Source organism: Oryctolagus cuniculus, chromosome 10 (genome assembly GCF_964237555.1).
Source record: "Oryctolagus cuniculus chromosome 10, mOryCun1.1, whole genome shotgun sequence".
In the NCBI taxonomy this organism is placed as follows: Eukaryota; Metazoa; Chordata; class Mammalia; order Lagomorpha; family Leporidae; genus Oryctolagus; species Oryctolagus cuniculus.
The window spans coordinates 17,057,614-17,085,523 of NC_091441.1; the positions used below are offsets into that span (position 1 = coordinate 17,057,614).

Below are 27,910 nucleotides of genomic sequence, written 5' to 3' on the forward strand. Positions count from 1 at the left end.
TGTCTTTTCAGAAACCATGAAAGAAATTTGTTTTGTTTAATAACTGTGTTCCACATCGATTGTTCATTTCTAAGTTTATCACAAATCAAGTCAAGATAAAGATTTTCTGTTGGCAGGAATTTTAATGGGCACAAGTGACTACAATTAACAGCCACCCCATAATAATTTAAAATTACTCTCTCAGATGGCTTGGTTTGACTCCTATAGCAATGAAATTGACACATTCGTTTCCCAGGACAGTATTTCTGTTTCATTGACCAATCTTGTGAAGATAGGTCATAGAAGTAACAGAAGAGAGGGAAAGTTTGGTAACTTACTTTTCTTTTTCCACAGAGTGCACTATATTTGCATTTTCCGGAGCTTGCCACTTGAGTTGTGCAGTTCACTTCCTGCTGCCAGCTCCTACTGGGTGTAGAACAACTTGAAGTGGTCCTCTCTTTGCCAGTTTGAAACTGGTCTTTACGTTATAATCAGCTCTAAAGGAGGCCACTGGATGTAAGGAATTTAGCTCAGTAACTTTGAGGGGAGAAGGTTTTCCTTCCTTGGCTGCCGGTGCTGTGAGGGGTTTTGCAGTGGGGCAAGTAAAGACCCAGCTAGACTCTGAGTTGCTGATGCAACCTAAATCGACGTGGGAAGGGACCGAGAACAAAAGGCATCACTTACGTTAGGTGATTAGCAGCAAATGATGTATGGGGGTGGGAGGCAGCCTGGCCTATACAAGCAAGGGGAGCTGGCAGTTGCCCTTGTCTGGAAGAGGGAAGGACAAAGCATGATGGCCCTGGACATTTGAGGCCCTGGGGGATTTCTTAACAGAATTTTAACGGCAAAGGACTACGAACAGCCTTGTACAGTGAGAGCTAAAGTTCTTTGGACATGTTGGCCTCCCAGACAGCTGAAAATATCTAGTGGCAAATACCTATCAGCTACTTACGTATTTGAGAAACAAAAGATGATATGAAGGCTAACAAATTGCATGTCTTTTTCACTTATCATTGCTTAGTGTTTCCAGTAAGTAAATGCAGTATCTCAGCCGAGCTGCTCTTTCAAATTATTGTTAATTAAATAATACTCCCTAAGAAATCTATCATTACCGGCAGCCAGGAATGGGTTTGTTGAGTTTGCCTAAGGCTGTTAATGCTCCAACAAACGTTCTCTTAATTGCCGTAAGAGGTAATTTCGTTGGGGATTGTGGTTCACTTTTTTAAAACAACTTTATAGTATATTTTTTGTCTTAAACTTTTCCTTTTGCTTCTATGTGTGGCATTCCATAAGACCAGAGGGATCATTCACTAATGATTCATTTGTTGAATAAGTCATTTTCCATAATGGAAAAAATGCATGTTGTTATTGAATCAGTACCACCCCCCGCCCCCAATTTCCATTATGGCTTCAGGGAAAACTAATAACAGATTTTAAGATTTACTTAATTTACCTTGTTAATTTCATTCCTTCCTCTGAAAGAAGTGACTTCTGCTGAGGGAAATAATTTCTGGTGTGTCATGGACCTAACTCTGATATTCCTTCTTGTCAACTGCTTTCCTGGTAGATGGGCTTGTTGGAGAACAGAGCAGTTATCATTATATGTAGTTGAAAGGAGGAAAGAAGAGGGCCTTTGACAACAGATAGAAATGTGTGTGTCGGCCTTTATTTAAAGTGACCTTACCATATCTACAAACATTTTCCTTCTGTTCATGAGTAGAGAATAAGGACAAGTATTAAGAAAAAGGCACCTGTTTTACAGTGTTATAAAAGCCACCATCTGCCATTTCAAAAAGAAGTGTTCTTTCGGCCTTTTCTTAAATGCCCTCTCTCTTATTATAATGTAATATATTTCTTTCACCTTTTGGCTGGTACTTTGGCTTTTTAATAAAGTTACATACTTATTTCAGAGAAATTATGCTTTAGAATGCATCTTGGTGGTATTTCATCCTAACGGTTTCATGTAATTGAAATAATGTGCAGCTGTGCATTGGTGGAGGGGAAGGGACAACGGGGATGGGGGGAGGGAGGGAGAAGGTGGAAGAGGCAGGCACTGTAATCCAGCCTCCAAGCACAACTTTCTTCAATTTCACTTTTCAGTGTCATTATACTAGCCTTTATTGGTAATAAAGCATATTTTATCTAGATAGTATGAGCATACACATATCTGCATTATATCAGTGATTTAGTGTCCTGTGGTCAAAATTGTTTCCTTCCTCCACCTTCACCAAGTTCACATTTTGTTTTTATCCCTCTGTAGCTGGTGTCACTTGACAGTATTTCATTCTCCTCCCCTCCCCACCCTACCCCCAGATTCTTGTCTCTCTTTTTCCCATTAAGATGTGAATGGGCAGGCATCTCAGCCAATATGTCTTCACATGGCTGAACACACTTGGAGAAAAGCAGGGTCTCCTTTTGTCTGGACTCTGGATGGCTGCATGTCATTCCGCACCAAAAGGCAGAGCTTCCCTCACAGTAGGAGCTTTGCAATAATTGCCGGAACAAATTGAGCCCAGGCTTATTGGTTCCTTTCCTTTTTCAGATGGAAAATGGAGGGAATAGGGGAACATGGTCATTTTTTGACCAGTGACGATCTAGCATAGCCCAGTTGTGTTGTAGACGACAATCATGGGATACATTGCATACAGGGATGATCAGATGTCACCCTGTAATCACCCAGCTAACCAAGCCTTTTCCCGCACCCTTCACTCCCCCCATGGCCCTAGGCACTTTAATGGGTATGATGTGCATGAATAACAGTCAGCAGGGGTATTAGTGGAGCTTCCACACAGGCAGCCGGCGGAGGTGAGCATGAAAGGATGTGGTGGATCAGTGCTTGTGTTCTTTCTCTGGTGAAGACCAGTATCCGGTTCAAATGATTTTCACCAGGTAGCAATAAGAAAAATGGTTTCTGGTAAGAATTCTGAATATAGATGAATGAAACTCATTATTACATTTTTTCTATGTGCAAATCTATCAGAATCTCTGTTATTGATCTACATCATATGTGATATCTGTGATATATATAGATCCCCTCTTGCATATGGTGTATATTTGTGTGTATTTACTTGTAGCTGTCGTTCCCCGTCTTCGTGGAGGAGCGACACAGGACCCTGCGCTGTTCTTTCGTCTGCTCGGCCCTCCCCGGGTTTGCTGCTGGTTCTTCCCGGGTTGGCTACTGTCCCTTCCACCTCCGTGGAAGGGCAGTTCCCCCTGGCCACATTCCCCACTTCCGCAGGGGAGCGGCACACCGCCGGCCGGCTCTCTGGGGGGCTGCACGGGTTCCCTTAGATGTTCCCCATAGATGTTCCTGGTGCATGCCGTTTCTCTCCTCCTTTATAGTCCTTCTCTGCCAATCCCAACTCGGCTGCCCACACGCCGAGTACGCTGCTCTCCAATCAGGAGCAAGTCCTACAGTTAATTGGTTGAACTGGAGGCAGCTGTGCGGAAGCTGTTTACTTCTCTCCCAGCGCCATATTGTGGGAGAGCAGATGCATAGAATAAGTCCTAATTCGAGTAACTTAGTCTAGTCCGGATTGCTCCCCACAGATCCCCCTTTCTTTTTATTTTTTTGGCGTTGATACGCGCCTGTCTTCGGTGTCCCGCAGCACACACTCTGCTGTACTTGCTAGAGTTGCCACAGGCTCTTACAAGTCCTATCAATCAGGAAAACCGAATCCGGGTCCTCTCTTCGCCATTGTGAGGAGGTTTTTAGGCGCTGATGCGTGCCTGTGTTCGGTGCCCTGCAGCGCATACTCTGCTCTGCTAGAACTGCCTGCAGGTGTTTACAAAACCTATCAGGCAAACCGAATCCAAGCCTTCTCATTGCCGTATTGTGGGGGAGACTTATTAGTGTTGGTTTGTGCCTATCTTCGGTGACCTGCAGCTCATACTCTGGTCGAGCTTTGCTGGCGCTTACCGCCTTAAATCAGGCAGACCGAATCCAAGCCTCCTAATTGGCATGTTGAGGGGAGGCCTTATTTTTCTCTATTTCTCTATCTCCGGGCATTTCTATTTCTCCCATTTTACTTCTGTCTGCCAACATTCCTATTTCTCTTTTACTTCTAAACTTCTGTTTCTCTTATCCCCGCAGCTTTCCGGCACCTCGCCCCGCCGGCGGGTTCCCGGCTCTGCGCCGCTTCAGCCCGCGCGCCTCTCTCATCTGCGCAGCTTCCCGGCTTTGCGCGGCTTCCCGGCTTCGCGCGCTCCGCGGTCTCCACGCTTAACCCTTTCGCGTCTGAACCACGGCCTACGCCAGCGTTCCCTATCTATTCACGCCCCGTGCTCTCTCCGCACGCTGCGGCTTCCGCGAGTAACACAGCGTAGCTTGCGTCTCCGCCACTAGGATTCAATCTAAGTTCCCCGGGCTAGCCTGGCGAATTCAACCCAGCGTACGTCTCCGCCCCACGGTTTGGCTTTCCGTCCTTTGCTCCCCGGGCTAATCAGACGGATCCCAACCTGGCTTGCGTCTCAGCTTCTGGTTTTAACTTTTCGCCCCCTATTCCCGGGCTAACTTGAGAATCCCAAAGTGGCTTTCGTTTCCGCCTTGGCCTGCCCCCCGCGGCTTCAATTTCCCTAACATTTTTCTCTACCCGGTATGTTTCCCCAAGCTCTCCTCCAACGACATTCCTCCCTCATTTCTCCTGGCCTCTCCCCACAGTCCACGTCCGAGTCTGTTTGTTCTAGCTTTCACTTTCGCTTTCGACCTTAGAGATTTCTCCCAGCTTCCCCCCGTAGTCCGTATCTGAGTCTATGCCTAGGCTTTCAATAGCTTCTTCCGGCTCCTTTTTCGTCCGGCTTTTCCCTAGGCTGTTTGCTAGTCTCTCTCTCCGATATTTTCCCAATTCTTCCCGTTTCTTCCCGTTTCTTCCCTCCTAAGTTTGCTATCCGTCCTAGGTTTCCTATCCGAGTCACGGCACCATTATGTCGTTCCCCGTCTTCGTGGAGGAGCGACACAGGACCCTGCGCTGTTCTTTCGTCTGCTCGGCCCTCCCCGGGTTTGCTGCTGGTTCTTCCCGGGTTGGCTACTGTCCCTTCCACCTCCGTGGAAGGGCAGTTCCCCCTGGCCACATTCCCCACTTCCGCAGGGGAGCGGCACACCGCCGGCCGGCTCTCTGGGGGGCTGCACGGGTTCCCTTAGATGTTCCCCATAGATGTTCCTGGTGCATGCCGTTTCTCTCCTCCTTTATAGTCCTTCTCTGCCAATCCCAACTCGGCTGCCCACACGCCGAGTACGCTGCTCTCCAATCAGGAGCAAGTCCTACAGTTAATTGGTTGAACTGGAGGCAGCTGTGCGGAAGCTGTTTACTTCTCTCCCAGCGCCATATTGTGGGAGAGCAGATGCATAGAATAAGTCCTAATTCGAGTAACTTAGTCTAGTCCGGATTGCTCCCCACAGTAGCTACCTATTTTTGTTCATTCATTCATTCATTCCACATGTGTGTATATAGCTGGAAATAATGCATCTAGGAAAATGAAAGGGCAAACATGACAGCATAGGTGATTCCCTTTTTACATACAGACACACATTCATACTCTAGAGATTGATTCTAGATCTACAGTATACCATGGCTCTCTTCCAGAAATCCTTCACCTTAATAAGAGATTGTGCTGGGCTCAAGGGTCACATGTACACCAAGGCTGTCCACTGTGTTATCACTACAGAATGGCTGGGAGGGGAGAGGAGGCAGGGCCGTTGCCAAACTGGGCAGCCAGCCTGGTGCGTCAAAACGGCGAAGTCAGCCAGACCACCTGTCTGTGTGACAGCCCAGTCTGTATTTTTTAAAATGTTATTTATAAAAAGATATGGAGGTGTGTGTGTATTTGCACGTGTGTGTGCATGTGTGTGTGTGTGTGTGTGTGTGTTAATTCCCCTTCAACAAAGGTGAAGCTTAGCTCAGCTGCTTCCAAAGCGGCTGAAGATAAGACAAGATAAGGGGCTGCTGCCAGCTGAACGCTTTCCATCTGCCCCTGCTTTGCTGGGAAATAACCAGCCAGACCAACGGTTTTAGCTTTGTTCTTCTTCTTCTTCTTCTTTTTTTTTTTCTGATCTGAAGCAGAGGCTGACATGAAACAAACATGGCATTTCCTTTTGAAAATTGGATTCTGAAATTGGCTTCATCTTTCCAGAAGCGCAGTACTATTGCAGTTCCTTCCCAGCTTTGTGGATGTCATAAACAGCTTGCATAGAAACCTCCAAATCTGGAGGTAATTACCACATTTAAGTTTTGCAATTTTTTTTTGTGGGAGGGGATGTTTGTTTTTGGGTAGTCATGAAGGGACATGTTGCAGGGGAATGAAGGGACTGGTTTCTCCTCTACAGGAAGAGATTAAGAAAATAAAGTAGGAAATTAATAAAGAATACTTTAGCTAGTCTTTTATCAGCAGTGTTTAAGGGGACACAGCAAATGTGGAGTTATGCAAATGTGGCTTCTTGAAGAACTTCATTAGCATCACCCACAAGCGATATTTTACAATAAATGGTCATGGGGCCTGCAGGTCATGGTCCATGGCCAGCTTGCTGCAATTGAAGTGACACTTTCGGTAAGGCAAGTCCCCTGGACACGATGTATGAGGTATGGAAGACAGTATATTATGTGAGTCAGTTGCACTGTGATGATTTGGGATTGGAAGACTTTTAATGGAACAAGAAAGGGAAATAAGGAGATACTAGAGGAATATATCCTCTAAAGGGCTCTCAGCATTAGACATGCTTGAAAGGAGAGGAGAAATAACATTCTTAGAAAAGACTTGCCAATATTCTTTAATACTATGAATTTCTTCCCAAACACATATATATACACACACACACACATACACACACACACACACAGAGAGAGAGAGAGAGAGAGAGAGAGAGAAATGAAATTTCCCCTTTATAGAACACCCTTAGCAAATCTTGATGTTTTGAATTCTTATAACTGCAAGAAAAAAGAGAGCTATTTCTGGGAGAAATAGGAATTTGAGAATCTGCCCTACCACAATTTTCATTTCTATTCTCCATGCATGCAGTGAGAAGTAAAGACATACAATTTTAACTCAGTTTCACTTTGAACTTGTGGTGTACTCATGGCTGCTCTCAGACACAGTTGATACATATCAACTTAATAATGAGAATAATCAGGGCTGGCCGTGTGGCACAACATGTTAAGGTGCCACCTGAAATTCTGTATCCCATATGAATGCTGGTTTGAATTCTGGTTGCTCCACTTCTGATCCAACTCCCTGCTAATGTGTCTGGGAAAGCAGCAGAAGATGGCTCAAGTAGTTGGATCCCTACTACTCATGTGGGATACTCAATTCCAAGCTCCTGGCTTCTTCCTGGCCCAGCCTTGGCTGTTGTGGCCATTTGTGTAGCAAACCAGTGGAAGGAAGATCTCTGTCTCTTCCTCGTGTCTCTGTAACCCTACTTTTAAAATAAATGAAAAAATAAACTAACGAGAATAATCACAGAGAAGGGACAGGTGATATCTACAGGATCATGTTCTCCAGTGGTGGCAACTTGATGTGATGTGAGCAGGATTGCTTGGGTTCTAAGCTCTGCTGTTCACAGGTGATGTGACCTTGAGCAGACCCTTAAAGTCTTTGTGTCCCTTTCTACATCTGCAAAATGTGGCTAATAGTAGCTAGTTTTCCCATCTGTTACCCAAGCCTTGGTATGCAGTATGTGCTCAATAAATATGTATTAATACTAGTATTTATAAGAGATACTGGTATGTAAAAGAAATAATATGGGCCTTGGAGTCAGGCAGAATTGGGTTTAGAGCCTGCCTTCCTTCCTTCTCTCTCTCTCTCTCTCTCTCTCTCTCTCTCTTTTTCTCTCTCTTCTTCTTTCTTTCTAAGGATTTAATCATTCTGAGGCTCTGGAAGTTTTTCCAGTGCACTGAATTGCCGAGTTGCTATAAGGATGAAATCATTTCATGTTACAACAGAGAAAGCACATTATATAGAACATAACAGATGCTCACTAGAAGTTTTCTTTCCAAAATTAGAAAAGATAATACTCCTATGGTGAAAGCTATAATGCTAGTCTTTCCTCATATTTATTTGATTTTTTTTCTTAATTTTTGGAGGAATGAATCTTTTAAACTTGAGATTTTATATCAGTTATTGGCCAACAGTGGTGATTTCTCCTAAGCTATTGAAGTTATAAACCGTGTGTTTGATAGATAATGGGAAATGAACACTTGTTAGTAATGGGATGTAAAATTCTAACTGGCTTATTTCAAGGACACTCTATTTCTGACATTTTACTGGGGAAAAAATCTCCAAGATGCCACAAAAGTGCTTGCTCATTGTGGCTGTGTAGAAATTGTTAGATTCTAAAGAGAAGAAGGCAAATTATGCCTCCCAAGTTTCTCCAAAGATAGACTAGAAAACATTTTCCAATAAAATAATTTGCATGTGGTTCTATTGAGAAAATCAGACTGGGGACATTGGAGCAATATGTTCCCCAGGTGGCAATTTTGCCATTATGTTTGGAGACTGTCATTAGAGATGGTGCCAGACATTGTGTTTCTGCCTGATTTAAGGTCTGCCCTTCCCTAAATGATGGGCCTTTGCAGTCTTGTTTGTAACAGAGGGCTCATCTTCACCCCTAGGCCCAAGGTGTGTGGAGCAGGGTGGACACTCAATTGGAACATACAAAGGGCTGGAGCCCCACTCCCAACAGAAGCAGAGCAGAGTCAGTGGGGCTGGTGTAGGGTTCTGGCAGAGGGAAGGCTCTTGTTCTCAGAGGAGGCTGAGAAAATCCTGTGAATTATCTGTGACCATGCATTCATTTTCCCCCTGCTCTTAAAAACCAGCTTGCAGGATTATTGGTTCTTTCAGAACAAAACATTTCTTTTTTTCTTATTAAAATATTTATTTATTTATTTGAAAGGTAGAATTAGAGAGACAAAGCTCTTTCATCTGCTGATTCCAGCCAGGCCAAAACCAGGAGCCAGGAGGTTCTTCTAGGTCCCCCATGTGGGTGCAGGGGCCCAAGCCCTTGGGTCATCCTCCACTGGTTTCCCAGGCATGGTAGCAGGGAGCTGGATTGGAAGTGGAGCAGCCAGGACCTGAACCAGTGCCCATTTGGGATGCCGGTGGAGCAGGCAGCAGCTTAACCTACCACATCAGTGTGCAGGCCCCCAGACCAAAACATTTGTGGGAGGAGTCATATCCACCTTATGGGAAACTGGTGTCAAGTTTTCCATAGAATAAATCCTCTGCTCCGAACCCAACACCTTTATTAATGAAGTGAACTGCATAAGCTTGAGTCTTAACAAGATGGCCTTTGAAGAAATGGCAGTGACATTATGAGCTGTATATCCTACAGATTTTCCTGACTAGCACATCATGTCATGGAAGGGTTTATGAATACTGGCTTTAAAAGAAAGGAACTATATACAACATTTAAATAAGAGTAAGTTTCTATGGTAAATATTAGAAAATAAGTTTAAAATTTATGAGCTATCTAAGTAGATATTTTAAAAAAGGGCAGGGGAATCACTAAGACCTGTTTACTTCTGTAAATATTATAGTTGCATTTATTTCAGAAAAGTCTTGCAGTGAAAAGATCCTTGCTTCTTTTAGACAGTATGCCTCCGTTCAATTTTATGTCATTTATGTGATGAGTATACTTGCTTCCCTGGCCTGGGCAGATTCCTTACCTGTGTGGTCATCAAGGTCCTCTGTAGAATTAGGATGAGGACTTATATATATACTTATACTTATATATATATATATATGTATACTTATATATACTTATATATATATATTGCTCACCTTGTAGCTGTGTGGAAGTTTTGTTGGTAGCACACATACGTGCACATTGCATTTAAATAAAATAGAATATTTATATAATTATATAATATATAATTACATGTTTATAAATAAAATAGAATATATATATTCATTTGAAAGGCAGAGCAACAGATAGAATGAAAGAGAGTGAAAGAGCGAGTGAGAGAGCAAGCTTCTATTCCCTAGTTCACTTAAATGACTTGCAACAGTCAATTCTGGGCCAGGCTGAAGCCAGGAGCCTAGAACTCCATCTGGGTCTTCCACATGGGTGGCAGGTGGGCCATCTTCCACTGCCTTCCCATATGCATTGGCAGGAATGCTGGATTGGAAGTGGAGTAGCCAGGACTCAAACTGGGGTTCTGGTACATTTTACTGGGGTTGCAACTGGTGGCTTAACCCGTGGTGCCACAATGGAAGCCTCAGGGTGAGGACACTTTATTGACTTTGTACTCATAAGTATCTCCTTCCATGTGTTTTCTGGATGCTTCAGTCTCCTGTTGAACTTCTTGTTTTATTTTAATATTAATTTAAAAATGAACTATTATAATTCACTTTGTTTGGTAACAGAATTTTAAGTCCATATAATTGAGAGTTAAAAATGATCTTCCAAGAGATTAAAGTTTAGAAATGTTTTGGAGGGTGAGTGCTGTAGTGGTTAAGTTGATGCTTATAATGCCTGTGTCTCACATCAGTGTGTGTGGTTCAAGCCCTCGCTCCTCCTCTTCCAATCCCACTTCCTGCTAATATATACCTTGGGAAGCAGCAAATGATAGACCGAGAGCTCGGGTTTTCACCACTCATGTGGGAGGCTAGGATTGAGTTCTGTGCTGCTAGTTTCAGCTTGGTCCAGCCTTGGCTCTTAGGGCATTTGGGGAGTGAACCAGTAGATGGAGATTTCTGTCTGTCTGTCTGTCTCTCTGCCTTTCAAATAAAAAAACTATTTTGGAGAACAAAATGTCAGTTGACTTTTGCAAATCTGTTAACTTTAACTCCAAGATTCTTCTTGCCTTTTCTATTTTATTTAAATGCAATGTGTATGTATGTGTGCTACCAACAAAACTTCCACACAGCTACAAAGTGAGCAATGTGCCATTCTTAATAAGAAATGACAGTTGTAACCATCTGGTGCAAAGTTATGGTTGAGAGAGGCCAGTGCCTGAGAATTACTAGAGATCATGGGTTTGGTGCTATTCTTGGCTTTTTATGGTTTGCCTTTAGTAGCTAAACGGTTACTCATATGTGCCAGTGCTTATTGACAGTGACCCTATTTTCAGTTTAAATTTCAGTTTAAATCAATATCAGATGATATTCTTGGACAACTAGGCCAACTGGTTTATTTGAGTGAACTCTGTGATGAACATGTCTTAAATACTCCTTGGATATACTTGGAGCCTGAAGTTGTTTGATATTATGGGGCATATTTTGAAGTAATTGATCCCATTTGTAGATATTGTCATTTCCTGAAGTTAATTATGAGTCATGATTGTTACAGAATGGAAGATACTGTTGAAGATTTTCTAGATAAGTTCACTGGCTTCCTAGGTTTTTTTTTCAGTAAGAATAATTCTTACTGAGACGATGATGAAGGGTTCCAACTGGTTTCACCACAACCTCAACTTCAGCTTCAGATCTGGGCTTGGTTCATTAATATCTGTTTCAAATCTGACTGGTCTAGCTATTTTTCATTCTGATGCTAATGTTTTTTCTTTGTCTCAAATATTGATAAGTGGGTGTGGCTGCTTTCAGCTCCCTGTGGCTTTGAGTCATAGCCCACATTCACTTCCAGCCAGCGTTTTGATCAGTGATTCTGGAATAAGGATCATTTTGGCAGGGACTGGCAGCTCCTGTAGCAAGCTCTGCCCTGGTGAGGCTTCCCAGACTGTGAGGTTGTATAGCATAGTGGATCAAAGCATCCAGAAAACAGATGGAGGGGGATATTCCTGGAGATTGCCTGGTCTTCGCTAGCAGTGACAAGTGAAGCTTTTTTCTTTTTCTTTTTCTTCTTTTTAGTGGAGGAAAGTGAGGGAGAAATATCGGTATTGTGTGGCGGGTAGAGAGCAGTAGTGAGGCAGTATCAGGGTTGAAGGGTGGGGCTGGATTCAGACAGGAAGAACAATGAGGAAAGTACTAATTCATACCACAGGAACATGTGTACTTTTTTTTTTAACCTTGTTAAACCATTTAAATCACTTCCCTTAGATGTTCCCTTCCCCACCCCACCCCCTTTTTTTTGTGAGGGGAAGTTGGGAACAGATAACCATGTTGCATAAGCAGAAAAACTCTGAGCTTACATAAGGCATATAATGATGTGATCAATAAAATAAAAACAAAATTACCATAGTGGTACATATTTAATTATGCACATGCTTCTTACTGTGCTATAAGGTAATAATGGCAAGGCATTACATAAACATTGTAGCTGTTGTTACTTTTAATAGGGAAGGGAACTAATATTTATCGAATCTCTAATATGTACCATGCTCCGTGCTGGGTGATTTATATATGTTCTCTTACTTAATGTAAAACTTAACAATGCATTTCTAGGCACTTGTGGATGGAGGAAGGAGAAATTACACTTCTGGACCATTCTGAAGACCCAGAATTCCCTTTGTCTGGGGCTCTTACCCAGTGGTCCAGGGACCTTCTCTGTCTCCTTGAGTTAGGAGTTTACATTCTTCCACTGTGGGACCTTAGTCACAGCTGGATAGAGGACTCAGCCTTTTATGTCCATATTCAATCTTGCTTCTCAGTTTAATTGTGGACTGGGAGTTGGCCAGGCAGACCACACCTTAGCCTTCAGATGGGAATTCTGTTTGAAAACGAGGAAGCAGAACCCAATGCAGCCCCACACATTTGGGGAATGTATGGATTCCTCCTTGAGCCCCCAGTTCATAGTTGCATAAAGGGAAGGGGGATACACAACGTGGTTTGCTGTAGAAAGGCCAGTCCATGCTTTGCCAAACACATTTATTGACAGTACATGGCACTGCACTATTTAGAGAATAAGTCTTTAAAAATCCTTTTGGGGGCTGGAGCTGTGGCACAGTAAGCTAAGCCTCCGCTTGCAGTGCTGGCTTCCCATATGGTCTCTGGTTCATGTCCCGGCTGTTCCTCCTCTGATCCAGCTCTCTGCTTATAGCCTGGGAGAGCAGTAGAAGATGGCCCAAGTGCTTGGGCCCCTGCACTTGCATGGAGACCTGGAGGAACTCTTGGCTCCTGGCTTCCGATCAGCCCAGCTCTGGCCATTGCAGCCATTTCAGGGGTGAACTAGCAGATGGAAGACCTTTTTTTTCTGTCTTTCCCTTTCTCTGTGACTCTGCCTCTCAAATAAAATAAAATAAAAAAACCTTTTAATATTAGAGAATTCTTTGGAAGTCTTATAACAATTAGACTCTACTTGCCAGAAAAATGTGCCAATCTTTAAACTTCTGGTTAAGATTCACCCAAACTCCTGAGGAAAACCTCTGAGAGGATGATATAGGGTGGTTAAGGAATGTCCATCAGCCATTTTTTATGTTGAGGTTCCTACGATGGGGGTGGGGAATAGAGATGAGGTCAGAAGAAGCCGGAAATAAAGACAGGGGTGTTGAGAGGTGTCCATGTGGGTACCTGCAATGAATGGAGGAGTCCAGACAGGAAGTGGGGGAAAGAGACAGTGGGAAGTGTACTTAAAATGGGACTTAAAGGGGAGGGTGGGAAAATTGTTAGTCTAGGAAGAGAGTCATGTATTTAATATAGGCACCAACTTGGAACAACAAAAGGATGTTGTTTATTACTGTGTGTTTAATGGTACTACTATGTGGCTATGTGTTTAATCGTGAATGGTGTATTATTGAGTGTGAATTATGTTTTCTAAATATTCAAAGTGACATCAAAGAATGAGTAATTGTTATTAAGGCTTCTATCTTTTCCTTGGTGAATCTATTAAACTTTTCCTAAGTTTGTTTCCTTGAATCCTATGCCATCCAGGCAGTTGTGTTGATGGGAAACTTCAAGGATTGTAAGTCATTAACTCCTCATGTTGGTACGGCCGCCAGTGATGTGCCCTTGATGACCTGTGTCCTCTTTAAAAGGATCGATATTGAACACTAGCTGGATACCTTGCATTAACAGCTGCTGCTTGGTTTCTAACTGCTCTTGTTGTTGTTTTTTAATGTAGGCAAATGAAAAAAATGTTTACTATAATTTTCAGTGCAGAGAGAGAATAAAACTGTCCTTTTGGTAAATTTATAGGCTATGTTCTGTAATTGACAAGATGCTAGCCATGTGAACTGTGCTCACCCAGAAGATAGGTGAAATTCCTGATCTTTGCTACCTGTGTATGTGGCCTTCTTTGGAAATTGGGTTTTGCAGATGTAATCGAGTTAAAACGAGGGCATTAGAGTGGAGCCTTAGTCCAACATGACGATGTCCTTAAAAGAATAGAAGGCAGAGATGCAAGAAGGTCATGAGTAGATGCAGACAGAAGTTGGGTTACTGCTGCAGGCTGAGAACACAGCTCCCAGAAGCTGCAAGGGGCCAGGAAGGATCTCTCCCTACTGGTTTTGGAAGGAGCACACAAGACCTTGATTTTGGGTTTCTAGCTTTCAGATCATACATTTCTGTTGTTTTAAGTTATCTAGTTTGTGGTACTATGTTAAAGCAGCCTAGGAAACTAATATGTCATATTTATCTATTTATATGTAATCTTTTTGATCTCATTTTGAAAGAGTCACTTTTGTATTATTTCTGTGTCCTGTTTGAGATGAAAAATTCATTACAGTCATAAAAAACTAAAATACCTTTTTAAATTAATGCTAAATTCAAATCCTCTATTTGAATAGGGCACATATAATTTTTATATAGTTTAAATATGCTATGGCTGAAATTCATGTTTTCTTGAAATGCAAAATTGCTGTTTCCTTTTACAATGTAAGAAAGCACATTGTATTATCCTTAGTTAAGGCAAAGTGTAAGTAACAATGTCAAATAATTTGTACTAATAACCTGAGATAGTCTAAGTAAGATTCTGATTAAAAGATATTGAAAGATACGAGATTTCAAAAAGTTCATGGAAAGTAGAATTAAACATGCTTGTTTTGGTGCAGAACTTTTTTGAAATCCATGCATATGATGCGTCCTCAAAAAGCTAATGAAAATGCTTATTATGAAAAAAATACGTGTGAATTTCAAAATTATTTTGCACTAAAATAAACCCATCATTTAACTCCATTTCTTCATGAACTTTTTAAACTACACTGTATATTTACTCCTAAATCAGCAACTTACTTGAAAATAAATACTTCAACAAAAGCATTTAATTGTGTCTCAACATTAGTAGCTATTGGTGTCTTTATTGGAAATTATGGCAAAAATAAGAGGAAAACATAAATGGCTAAGGGGAAGGAAACTGCAAAACAGCATAGGCAATAAATAGATGACAGAGTCATGGTATGTCAGATCTCACCAATTTGAGAGCAGAGCCTGTTCTGTCTTGCCAGTTACCTTCAGAGAAAGATGACAGAGATGCTAAAGTCACTCCCAAGGGTGTCTATCATGCGTGTGCGGTCCAGGACTGTTGTCCATAGCCAAGGGGGTGGCTGCTTCTGAGACAGGATTAGCGGGGTAAGCTCAGCTGTCACTTGGTGGTTACACATTTATGCTACTGCCTCCTTGTACAGCCTAAGGGTTTTGTAAGCTCCTTCTTCAATTAAGTTAGTTGAGTCTGGGATCTTACTGTGCTGCCCACTTTTTGTCATTTGCCCAAGTGAGATTGAGAATAAAATCTGTTGTTTTGAACCCAGTGCCAGGAAGACTAGTTACAAAGGTACCTGAAGGAACTTATTCCAAATTGGCTCTGAGATGTGAGTATCGTGGCAGAATTATTTCAAGGTCACTTGTATTTATTTTTTTTCTAAGCACTTTCTTGACTTTAAAACGCCTTTGGAATTTCAAACTCAAAATTCTAATCCCTTGCAGCGAGCTCAGTCTCTATGCAAAACTTGCATTGGGTCTGCCAAATGGAAAGCATCTGGATGGAATACTGAATTCAGGTCATTTTTTAAAAAACAGTGTGTCCTTCTGTAAAGAAAGGAAATCAAATCCAGTAACATCACACAGAGAGGAGGGGAAACTAGTTCCAGCAAGAGCTTTTCTTTCCAACAGTTGGTTGGAATTAAATGTGCAGCACTTTCCTTCTTCCCTATCTCCACTTCCTCAGACACCAGATCTTAATGGCTGATTCGAATTTTTAAATAGTCACAGCCTTTCACTTTCAGTTATCACCACCACACCACTGTCGGCTGAGAGGAATGATGAGTATAGGCCTAGCTCATACCCAAGGTTATCCAGGAGACTTTCCTGGAGGCTCCTGGTGTGGTGGAGACTGGGCTGCTCAGACTTCAAAGTGCATAGGAATCTCCTCTCAGGGTATGTTAACCTGCATATCTTTATTCAGTGAGCCATGGGTGGAGCCTGAGCTTCTGCATTTCTAAACAGCACTCAGGTTGTGCAAACAGCTGCTCCTTGGTAGACCACATTTGAGTACCAAGGGATGACACACTTCAGCAACCTCTAGTTCAGGCCGTTATTCTTAGTCTGTCTTTCCCAACACGTGGCCATTTCTGGGCTTGCGATGTTGCATGTGTAGTGCATATAGGACTCAGCATTGAGTACTGTCTATCCACGCATGGACGTAAGTCTAACGTTCTCCCTTTCTCCGTCCCAAATCTTTCCCCACAAAGTGCACTAACATATTTTAAAAATCAGTGCACAAACTTGCCATTACAGAAAAATAAGAGCAGAAATAGTGAGAACAAGAAAAGATGAGTATCTACATTGAGCCTATTCCATCCTCAGAGAATTCAGAAGGTAATTTTATCTAAGATGATAGAGTTTCATTAGTCTTTACTTAGCACTAAGGTAAGTAATGGCTAGGATGATAGCAGACTAAGGTATATTTATTTTTCAGCTTTACAAATGTTCTAAATAAAAAGGATTATAATACTATGACCAAAGCTATTATATCCACAACACCACTTAAGACTGATAGATATAATGTTCCACTTAGGAGTATTATGGTACAATTAACCACATGGTATTAAAATGAAGTTTCATAAGACACTTAAAGTTGTAAACCTATTCAGAAACAGATTTGTGCTTCTCAAGTAAATACAGAGACTACAGTCATTTGTGTGGTTAATAAAAGAAACCAACAAGCCCAACTCTGCGTCCCTGTGGATGAGATTTAAAGTAACATATCTCTGCTATTTTCTGCAATTAACATAAAATATACTTAAATTTGGAAGATTTAGTTTGCCATCACCTTTCCACACAACAAACACAATTCCCAGGCTAATTTGTCTTCATTAATTCACAATGCAATTGCGGGGCTGGCTTCTGCTCTGATGCTTTTACACAATCTGCCTTCAAGGGAAGTTACGGCATATGGACCCTTTAACTTCTATTCAGATCCTGAAGGAACACAGGTTATACACAACCAACTTATTTTTAACAAAGATGCTAAAATCAATTCCTGGAGCAAGGACAGTCTCTTCACAAAATGGTGCCAGGACAACTGGATCTCTGCATGCAGAAGTATGAAACTAGACCCCTACCTTATACCTTACACAAAAATTCACTCAAAATTGATTAAACTTACCCTACTACCTGATACCATCAAATTACTAGAGAACATTGTGGAAACTCTGCAAAACATTGGCATAGGCAAAGACTTCTTGGAAAAGACCCCAGAAGCCCAGGCAATCAAAACCAAAGCTGACAGGTGGGATTACATCAAGGTGAGAGGCTTTTGCACTGCAAAAGAAACACTCAGCAAAGTGAAGAGGCAGTGGACAGAATGGGAGAAAATATTTGCAAACTATGCAGTTGATAAAAGGTTAATATCCAGAATCTATAAAGAGCTCAAGAAATTCAACAACAAAACAAACAATCCAGTTAAGAAATGGGCAAATGACTTGAACAGGCATTTTTCAAAAGAGAAAATTCAAATGGCCAACAGACACTTGTGAAAATGCTCAGGATCACTAGCTATCAGGGAAATACAAATCTAAACCACAATGAGGATCTTATACAGAAATCAATAAACAACAAATGCTGGCAAGATTATGGGGAAAAAAGTACCCTGATTCACATTGGGAATGTAAACTGGTCCAGCCACTGTGGAAGACAGTATGGAGATACTTCAGAAATCTTAATGTAGACCTACCATCTGATCCAGTGATCCCACTCCTGGCAATTTACCCAAATCAAAAGAAATCAGCATATTAAAGAGTTACCTGCAGTGTCCAGACATACTGAAGCCCAAAGGGAAGCCAGGAAGGTGAAGATGGGACTAGCACATATTACCCACACTGTCAACCTTCCTTGCCTGTAACCTGGGATATATACTTGCTAGATTTGCATACATTGGGAGCATGCTGGAACTAAGACTCCTGCCTTGAGGAAATATATATTGCAGTGCGTTGCCCCCATACATGAAGAGAAAAACATTCTGTACCTCCTAATCTTGAACCATATCTTATGGGCCTGAATTTGAAAATGTGCCTTCATGGTAGTGCCTTAAAGCTAGTTTGGAGTGAGGGCACTGGTCCTGGCCACCACTTGGGCTGGTAACTAAGCAGGTGATGGAATAAAGGCGCATGGTGGGGAAATAACAGTTCTCCCCAGTGAGCTACTTCTGATATATAGACTATGTAGAAAGGACCTGATGGAGGTGAACCCAAAAGAGGGAGAGACCCTGGAAGGAAGGAGGAGGACACCAGAGCACATGCTGGAGGACCTGTCTCCATACGTCCAGGTCATGAGGGGAGTTATGCCTACAAAGGTGATTAGATGGAAAAGGCCACCTGCAAAAAGGCTACCTAAATTCTGACATAAAACCAAACAGATGCTTGGGAAAATGCCAACTAATGTGACCAGCAATTCTAGTTTGTAAAAAATGATGAGAGCTGGCAGGACAAAAGAACATCCAGAGGCCACAGTGTAGTGAGCAGAAAAAGAGATGGAGATTTTGCCAGGGTCTGGGGTAAAGTTAGGAGTCATTGGGGCACTGGGGCAAGAGCCCATGGCCTTACTCTGGACTGCACACAGGCTCCCTGACAGATTGATCTCTGCAGAAAGAAGATTGCAGTTCTCAGCCTAACACCCTAACAAACAAAGTCTGGTGTCCAGACTATGAAAAACACCAGCATGTTGCCATGGCCTGAATTTTGCAAATACTCCAAGATCTCCTCCCAGTCTTGTACAATGGGCTGACTCCCAAGAAAGGAAACTCAGGTGTCACTCCCCCTCTTCGTGGAGGAACGACACAGGACCCTGCGCTGTTCTTTCGTCTGCTCGGCCCTCCCCGGGTTTGCTGCTGGTTCTTCCCGGGTTGGCTACCGACCCTTCCACCTCCGTGGAAGGGTGGTTCCCCCTAGCCACTTTCCCCACTTCCGCAGGGGAGCGGCACACCGCCGGCCGGCTCTCTCGGGGGCTGCACAGGTGTTCCCTCAGATAGATGTTCCCCCTAGATGTTCCTGGTGCATGTTGTCTCTCTCCTCCTTTATAGTCCTCCTCCGCCAATCCCAACTCGGCCGCCCACATGCCGAGTACGCTGCTCTCCTCCAATCAGGGGCAGGATCAGCTCTTGGAGGTCATCACTCAAGTTGGCAAGAGGCAGCTGCGTAGAAGCTGTTTCCTCCTCTCCCAGCGCCATATTGTGGGAGAGCAGATGCATAGAATAAGTCTTAATTCCAGTAACTTAGTCTAGTCCGAGTTGCTCCCCACACTCAGGCAGAACCAACATTCCCAAGAATGCCAAGGCAAGAAGTAGAGGCTGGAATCTCTAGTGGTACAAATTGTGAGGACTCTGAAAGAGCAGGTCACAGGCACTCAAATCTGAGGTATAGTAAGGAGTCACTGGGGCATTGGGGGTACAGAGCTGATGGCCTCACTCTAGACTGTGCTCAATCTCAATAGTGCTACCCCTTCAGGCAGTGTGCTTCCCAGCCCAACACCCTTATAGGATGTTGGGATTTGGAGTCCAGCCAAAGGATTTTCAGGAAGTGCTGGGGTGTAGCCCCAGCCAGAATTCGTCATTCATCTCAAGGGTTCATGAAGGGCTGATACACTCAAGAGAGAAGGGGTGATTCTCAGCCTAACACCCTTCTGGGCTGTGGGGGTCTAGTGTTCAGCCAAGAGGCTATCGGTAAGCACTGGGGTGTAGCCCTGGTGAAGATCTTTCAGTCTACTCAAAACCTTCTCTCAGTCCCTCACAAAGGCCCAGTCCATACAAGAGAGGGATATTAGAACAAAGTCTCAGTTCTGGGGGATTGATCCAGCCCTAGTCAGCAGGCCTGACCCCTGAGTGCTAAGATGGACAGCCACACTAACCACTTTTTTAAAAGGATTTATTTACTTATTTGAAAGTTAGAGTTACACACAGAGAGGAGAGGCAGAGAGAGAGAGAGAGAAAGAGAGAGGTCTTCATCTGCTGGTTCACTCCCCAGTTGGCCTCAGTGGCTGGAGCTGTGCTGATCAGAAGCCAGGAGCCAGGAGCTTCCTCCAGGTCTTCTCATGTGGGTGCAGGGGCCTAAGGACTTGGGCCATCCTCTACTGCTTTCCCAGGCCATAGCAGAGAGGTGGATAGGAAGTAGAGCAGCCGGGTCTGGAACTGGAGCCCATATGGGATGCCGGCACTGCAGGCAGCTGCTTACTCGCTATGTCACAGCGCTGGCCCCATAGCTAACCACTTTTAACTGGCTAACAGGGACCTGGTGTTCTTGAGAGACTCACTATGGGGGAGAGTGAGGCTCTCTGAAAAACAGAGGCAGAAGTAGTCCCTTCCGGTGAAGTGATCTGATGCTAATCTGAGTCAGATTTGGCTTTAATCCATGTCATGTCACCTGCTGTTGTGGCAGGATGAGGATGAGGGTGATGTCAGTTCTTGTCTCATGTCAATGAAGAATTTTAACACAGGAACATTGAGCAAAGTGAGATTTATTGCAGGTGAGAAATCTGTTGCAGGAGTCAGGAGGAGGGCTCCAAGGAAAGAGTTCCCAAAGAAGCTTACCTATGCTGGCTCTTTTATACACAAAGTGTCTCTCCCTGATTGGCCCCTTTCTAAAACCAGGTCTACATTTAACCAATAAGGGGAGGAGCAGAATAACAGGTAATCATAAGCCAGGGATTACAATCCTGTCTAGTTTTGGTAAAACTATGTGTGATTAACCTGACTCCCAATCTGATGGTGTTGGGAGGTGGGGCTTCTGAAAGATAATTAGATCATGACCATGGAGCCTTTGTAAATGGGGTTAGTGCCTTCACTAACACAAGAGAGGTGATTTCTCTTTTGGTCATATGAGGGTACAATGAGGAAAATTGCCATGTGAAAACCAGGAAGAGGGTCCTGACTGGACACCAGTTCCTTTATCTTGGACTTCCCAGCCTCCAGAACTGTGAAAAATAAATGCTTATTTTAGTCCCTTAGTCTCCGGGATTCTGTTAGAGCTACCTGAAGTGCCTGGTACAGGTTCATTAATCAAGATGTATTTTGTGTGTGTGTCTTTGAGTGTGATAGTGTTTTCATTGCAAAATGTCTGTCATCCAGAGCTTTGTTCTTCTAGTAAAATTGACTTGCTCTCAAGACATCTCCTCCCAAACTTTGTTTTTTTTTTTTTTTGGTATTTAAGCAGTGAGGTAATTATATAGTCTGTTGAGCCATGACTACTTAAAAATTTTTTAAAAAATAAATAGCTTTATTAGTATTGTGTATTCTTTAAGCATTGGAAGAGATTTGGCTTGTAGGTTTTAAATACCAAATATGAGAAGTGTGTCATCTAGTCGTTTGACCCATAAGCAGCATATAGGGATAGTCAGTTGTAGGAAAACTTAAGCGAGGCATCTCTCAAATTGTGGAGAACACAGAATATCCATGCTAAGTCATGCTTTGCATCTGATAACCAGAAAAAAGGAAAGAAAAAAAAATCAAGCCTACTATCATCAAATGCATTCAAGCTTACTATCTAGCAGTCTACTGGTTTCTATTTCTACCAATGAGCAAGTAAAGGCAATGGTGCCACCCAAACTGAAGCTTATTAAATAATAGGGTCGTAGGAGGACTTTTTTTCAGAACTATGTAGGGTAAATTCTACAGTAAAGAGCGGTCTGTAATTTAAACTTACATGCCTCTGTTTAAACATTTTCAGTAACCTTCTAAAACTTTTCTAAAAGGGATGGTGAACATGGAGATCATGTTACCTGTACAGTTTATGTAACATTAATTTGATTAATTAAAAGGGTCATTTTTCATGCCATTTAGCATGGGGTTAAATGATTCTTGTTCTTTGCAGTAAATCATGCTTTCTTTTTTTAAAAACAAATTCCCTTAATATCTTTACATTTCTGTATTTGGTATATAAACTTACACTTGTAAAATACCTTAGAAGATGATTATGTGGGCAAAAGAGCATTGTTAGGAAGTGAGTGTTGTGCAGTGGGTTAAGCTGCTGTTTGCGATGCTGGCTTCCCATATCGGAATGCTAGTTTGAGTCTCAGATACTCCTCACTTGGATCCAGCTCCCTGCTCGTGAGCCTGAGAAGACAGCAGGTGACTGCCCAAGTTCATGGGCCCCTGCCACCCGTGTGGAAGATCTGGAATCCGCTCCTGGTTCCTGGCTATGGCCTGACCCAGCCCTGGCTCTTGAGGCCATTTGGGGAGTGAACCAGTGGATAGAAGATCTGTGTCTGATGCTTTGCCTTTCAAAACACATCAATCTGATTACAATTTACACTTAGAAAGTGAACACTGTTAGGAGAACAATAGACTCTTTTAGTGGTTTTATATATAGACATATTGAGGCAACTCAAAACATGGAATAAATGACCTTAGAAGTTGTGTCATCCTAATTTAAATATGTGTGTTCACATTTAAAAAGAGTTGACATATTTTCAATAAAAACTTTATTAATAGCTTTAGAACTTTTATCTTGCAAACTATCTTATCAAAATTTTTACCTGTCAGTTCAAGTAGTTGGGTTACTTTCACCTACATGGGAGACCTGGATTGAGTTCCTGCCTTTGACTTCTGCACATTGCAGACTTGATCAATGCAGGCATCTGGGAGTGAAACAGTACATGGGAGTTCTGTCTGTCTCTATGTCTCTATCTCTGCGTCTCTTAAATAAATAAGTAAAAAATTAAAAATATTTGACTTATCATTTTATAACTAAACTACAGACTCTTTAAATTTCCCTAATTTTTCTGCTAATGTGTTTTCTTTTCCAGAATTTGATCCAGGAACCCATTTTGAAGTTAGTTAAGTTAGTTGTCATGTCCCTTTTGTTTTGTCCAATCTGTTACAGTTTCTTTTTTTATTTTTATTTATTTATTTTTTATTTTTTTTGACAGGCAGAGTTAGACAGTGAGAGAGAGAGACAGAGAGAAAGGTCTTCCTTTTCCTGTTGACTCACCTCCCAAGTGGTTGCCACGGCTGGCATACTGTGGCTGGCACACTGCGCCTATCCGAAGCCAGGAGCCAGGTGCTTCTCCTGGTCTCCCATGGGGTGCAGGACCCAAGCACTTGGGCCATCCTCCACTGCACTCCCTGGCCACAGCAGAGAGCTGGCCTGAAAGAGGGGCAACCGGGACAGAATCCGGCGCCCCAACCGGGACTAGAACCCCAGTGTGCCGGCGCCGCAGGCGGAGGGTTAGCCTAGTGAGCCGCGGTGCCGGCCGTTTCTCTCTCTCTCTCTTTCTTTCTTTCTTTCTTTCTTTCTTTCTTTCTTTCTTTCTTTCTTTCTTTCTTTCTTTCTTTCTTTCTTTTTTATTAATTAATTTATTTGAAAGTCAGAGTTACACAGAGAGAGGAGAGGCAGAGAGAGAGAGAGAGAGAGAGAGAGGTCTTCCGTCCGATGATTCACTCCCCAGATGGCCCCAATGGATGGAGCTGCACTGATCCGAAGCCAGGAGCCAGGAGCTTCTTCTGGGTCTCCCACAGGGGTGCAGGGGCCTAAGGACTTGGGCCATCTTCTACTGCTTTCCCAGGCCATAGCAGAGAGCTGGATCAGAAGAGGAGTAGCCTGGACTAGAACCAGCACCCGTATAGGATGCCGGTGCTTCAGGCCAGGGCGTTAACCCACTGCACCACAGCGCTGGCCCCTGTGACAGTTTTTTAATCATCCTTGTTTTTACTTTTTTAAGGAAAACTTTTTTTATTTATAAATAATTAGGTTTATTACCATTTTGCATATTTTTTTTTTTTACTAACTACAGAGATAGGCTAGAGGGTATTAGCTTCATTTTGCAGACAAAAGTGGAACCATTATTCCTATCTTTATTTACTTATTTTTTAAAAAGATGTAACTATGGGGTTGGCGCTGTGGTATAGTGAGTTAAGCCTCTGCCTGCGGTGCCAGCATCCCACACTGGTGCTGGTTCTACTCCCAGCTGCTCTTCTTCCAATCCAGTTCTCTGCTATGGCCTGAAAAGCAGTAGAGGATGGCCCAAATGCTTGGGCCCCTGCAACTACATGGTAGTCCCAGAAGCAGCTTCTGGCTCCTGTCTTCAGATCGGCCCAGCTCAGGCTGTTGAGGCCATTTAAGGAATGAACCAGCTGATGGAAGACCTTTAACTGTGTCTCTCCATCTTTCTGTCAATATTTCTGCCTCTCAAAAAAATACATCTTTAAAAAATAGACATATTATTTGACAGACATAGTGACCGAGGCAGAGGGAAAGCTATGTTTTTCATCTGTTGGTTCTCCCAACAACCCAAATGGCTGGGCCAGACCGAACCCAGGATATCAGAACTCCATGAGGGTCTCCCATGTGGGTGGCAGACATCAAAGCACTTGCACCACCATCCACTGCCTTCCCAGGAGTATTAGCAGGGAACTTCATCAGAAGTTGAGCCATGGTACTTGCACTGGTGTTCTGATATAGGATGCTGGCATTAAAGCAGCTTAACCCACTGCAACACCGGCTCCTGTTCCAAATTTAGCAGGACAGATTTGGGATGTAAACCCAGGGCTTACATATCTACAACTGTTCTCCCATGACTTTGTAATACATCATTTTAAAGTAATCCAATTTCACAATGCTTTGCAGTATAATAGTAATATCTCCTGGCAGGTTAACTCTGGAGCCAACCAACCTAATTACCTCACAACCTGGCATGTTTTAATGCATTGTTTTAACTCTAACTCCATTTCACAGTTGTTTTTAAGGGCTTCGTGAGCCAAAATTAAAGCAAAGCTGATCTGAAAGGACCAGGAAACACAACAGTGAAACATGTTTTCTTGTTCAACTTAGTCCTGGAATATCCTCACCAACTGCTTAGATCACAAGCTGAGGCAATTTAGGGATGAATGGTGATGAAAGACACAAGCAGTAACAGATTCACTTTTTCTGCCCAGGACTAATTTCCCCAGAAGTCCTGTTGCCGGTCTACTACATCATTATCAGCAGGATGAACAACAGTACTTCTGGAGTCTAGAATATGCAAAGGAAAAGGTCCAATCAAGCTGTCTACTTGGGGCCTTGAAAAGTCACACAGTGCAGATTTCATCCACACACCAAGAAATGGTTCATTTTTCCTGATCTGGTATTAAAGAGATGCCTAATCACCTGGGAAACTGGGAAATTCAACTTTCAAGCCCAGGGGTGGGGGGTGGGAATGGACATTTGCAGAGTTACAGATGGCACAGGAAGCAACACAGTCTGTTGGTGTGTTAACAGGAAACACCCAGTTGGCTTGATAGGGAAAAGCTACCTTGGTAAACTTTGGTTTTCTGGAGGACATGATACCAGAGATTGTCAAGATGAATGCCAGGGTGACCAAGCCTCATAAAACTAGTTATACACTTGCCTGAGAAGGGTTCTATGAGTTCCCTAAAATTCCAAGCAAAATTTTGAGTATGTATGTGTATTCCTGGAAAAGGGGTCCTTCCTCTCTCAAATTTTGAGCGAGAGAAAAGGATTAAGCCAGTTTCAGGCTAGAATACAAAAGGTATCAGATACATTGAGAACCAGGCAAGTATGAGAACCTATGAAGTCATTTTTTTAATTTTTATTTTTTATATGTTTTTATTTTATTTATTTGAAAGAGTTACAGAGAGAGGTGGAGACAGAGAGAGGTCTTCCATACGCTGGTTCACTCCCCAGATGTGAAGTCATTCTGAAAAGTTGGAACATGGACCCACAGCAGAGACAACTGAGCATATCTTCAGGTGCTCCTCTTCCTAACTGTCTTTCATCTTTTCCAAACAAGACCCCAGTTGCCTCCAGGTTCAGGTGTGCCGCTAGGCTTGGTCCGCTGCTCCAAGAGTCTTGGGAAGTCTTGTAAACATGCTCAGGCCGGTCACTAACATTAAACCCCAGGAGAGAAGCTGTGACAAAGGAGTACTCCTTCTTCCATGGCATGTGCTGATTCCGGAGGAGGCGGCAGCCAAGGTGGAAAGCAATGGACCTTTTCCTTGTCACTGGATTCATGGGATGCCTGCCATAATCATTAACTGACTATCTTTTCCTTGATCCTTTCCAGGATAAGGCAGGGAGCAATCTTCTCTGAAGATATTTGTTATCAATTCCAAAAAAAAAAAAAAACAAAACCAGAAATGTATTTCCACTGTGCTTTCAGATATTCTGGGTCTAGTTCCGCTGGCTGATACATTGACCTGAATATCCAGGAGAGCTCATCTCCTTGAGGAAATCCACTCTACTCTTAGTAGCATGACAGACCACTGACTCTTAGGGCACAGGAACCCTGAAATATCCTGGAAATAGCAGGTGCTTCTCAGTCATTGTGTTGTCTGTCAGAAGGATGGTCTTATTGTTGACCTTTGCTTGTCCACTTTCAAGAGGAGTTCCCATACAGACTTCAGACTTGGAAATTCCCGGGTCACACTATATCCACCATATGCAGCACTTTTAGGTTTTAAGGGGGTGACTTTGCAAACACTCTACTGAAACAGGCAAAGTCTTGCTATGGTTATCTCCACCAGCGAACTCACTCCATTAGTCTTTTGGAGGTATACAACAAAGGCCAAGTAATGTTAATCTGGCACTTACAAAGCATGAGGTTTCACTTCCAGTCATCTGAGCCACACCTCATCACGTTTCAGCTGCCAGGAACTTATACCTGAACTTCGTCCCTTTCCTCTAGTGTATAGAACTTGTTGATGCCAAGTCTAGTTCAACACATGGTGGATAAGAGTCACCAAATACAGATTCTAATTCTTTCTTTCTGGCTCCTCAGCATTACCTCCTCTCTGCCAAAAGTGCCTACTGTGCCTATGTGGCTTTGAGGGCTTGATGAGCCTTCTTATTTTCCAGAACCAATAGAATCTTTTTCTTTGCTTTTCCTCCACCATCTTTCTGATACTGACACTTTTGAAGAGAACTGTTTAGGTATCTTTTAGAATGCCCATCATGGTGTTTAGAGAAATTTTCATACTTCTTAAATGAAAATAATAGAATTTATAAACTGGAAGTGATCTTACAGGAAATTTTATTCACTACCCTAGATTCCTGTTTTTATGACAGTGGAATGCACAGCTTCTGGGATTGAAATGGCTTCCCTCAAGTGAGATGGTCAGTGAGTGAGTCAGGGCCAGACTGGCACTCAGTTCCCTTACCTCTTGTCTGAGGCTTTCTCAAGGCACCATGAAATTAATGCCTCTGTCTCTGCTCAGTGATTTCCTTACCACAGTAGGTATGGACAAACTCTGGTGATGTTCTGCGTTCCGGGTGCTTCAGTCCAGGTACATTCACATTAGAAGGAGGTGTGAAAAGTTGCATTGGAGTTTCGCAGTTCTGGTGGTGCTGATGTTCCTAGTTGAATTATTTGTAATATGTTTGGTGGTGGCTTATAGTAAAAGAAACAAAAATACGGCAAGATTCTGTGGTCACTCAAGGTTTGATTGGCAAATGGTATTGGTTTTCTATTGAGGCTTTGTTTTTAAGAGGGTGGCTGAAAGACATTTTTTTTGGGCGGGACTTGTAAGGTAGGCATTGATTGCTTTCTCCACTTGAAATTTTCTCTTTGTGTATAGTGTGTTTTCTTTGCAATAGTCATTCTCTTTTCTACATGTCTCATAAATTAAAACACATTTTTCTTTCCTATTTCTCTTATACAGACAGGTACTAAAATGCTGGCCTAAAAATAA

General features: G+C 42.7%; 1 protein-coding gene, 1 long non-coding RNA gene and 1 pseudogene across 5 annotated transcripts in view; 1 reads left to right on the plus strand and 2 right to left on the minus strand.

Moving 5' to 3' along the window:
- The window catches only part of CDH20 (cadherin 20), a 245,448-nt gene that overhangs the window by 78,460 nt on the left and 139,078 nt on the right, over window positions 1-27,910 (minus strand). The window lies entirely within an intron of this gene.
- Window positions 1-27,910, plus strand: part of LOC103349393 (uncharacterized) — a 126,484-nt gene that overhangs the window by 77,269 nt on the left and 21,305 nt on the right. The window lies entirely within an intron of this gene.
- LOC138843996 (ribosomal protein uL30-like) overlaps window positions 5,802-27,910 on the minus strand; it is a 36,380-nt pseudogene continuing 14,271 nt past the window's right edge.